We start from the raw sequence: 1,137 nt of genomic DNA, 5'->3' as shown, positions 1-1,137 counted from the left end.
AGAGTATCCAAATTTAGGACAGAGGCCACTGCAGAAAAGGGCTTCGCTTTACCTTTGAAATGGCTTACTGATGAGCCAATTTGGGTTGAGCAGTGGCCTCTTCCAAAAGAAAAATTAGAAGCCCTGACATCATTAGTATAAGAACAATTGTTATAAGAACATATTGAGGAATCTACTAGCCCCTGGATTTCCCCTGTATTTGTGATTGAAAAGAAATCAGGTAAATGGAGAATGCTCACAGATCTCAGAAAAATTAATGAAGTTACTCAACCTATGGGTCCATTACAGTTCGGATTACCCTCTCCTGTCTCGATACCTAAGAATTAGATCTCATTCTCTTATGGCTATATTATGGCAAAAAGAAGCAGTTTTAGACCAGATTTTTCTTCCACACAAGGAACAGAAATGACTTATTACTTATACAGATAAAATAGGCCTAAATGTATTCAAAGGCCGAACTTGTTTATGAGAGTTATCAGGAAAAGACACTGAATCTATTATTTTTTCCATAACAAAGCAGCAGATAGATCAGACATTACAAATGAATGAACAGTGGCAGATTGGACTTGCTGATTATATTGGAAAAATAGACAATCATTTTCCTACCTCTACGCTTTTACAGTTTCTTAAACGGCATAACTGGATTTTCCTAAAATTGTGCACTCTGAAACTATAACTGCAGCAGACATGTACTATACTGATGGTAGCGGTAACGGAAAAGCTGGATATGTAGGAAAGATTTCAAAAGTATGGCGCACTCCCTTTCTTTCTGCACAAAGAGCAGAACTTCTGGCAGTTACCCAACTTTTATTAGACATTCCAGAATCTATTAATATTGTTACACACTCTCAATATTTATGGTTCACAGCTAATCATATGGAAACAGCTACTTTATCAAATGCTACTGAACTTGATCAATTGTTCTGTCAATTACACACTAATATTTGTAATAGAGATTTTCCTATTTTTATAACTCACATTCGTTCTCATTCACATCTTCCCAGTGACATGGTTAAATATAATGATGAAGCTGACCAACTTCTTGCTATTTCTTCACCAGATTGTTTAGCTACTGAATTCCACACTTTAACTCATGTCAAAGGCTTATGTGAAAAATTTCCTCAACTTTCCATTCAA

Source organism: Chinchilla lanigera, unplaced genomic scaffold (genome assembly GCF_000276665.1).
Source record: "Chinchilla lanigera isolate Chin_1 unplaced genomic scaffold, ChiLan1.0 scaffold00036, whole genome shotgun sequence".
Lineage (NCBI taxonomy): Eukaryota > Metazoa > Chordata > Mammalia > Rodentia > Chinchillidae > Chinchilla > Chinchilla lanigera.
This window is presented reverse-complemented; position numbering follows the sequence as displayed.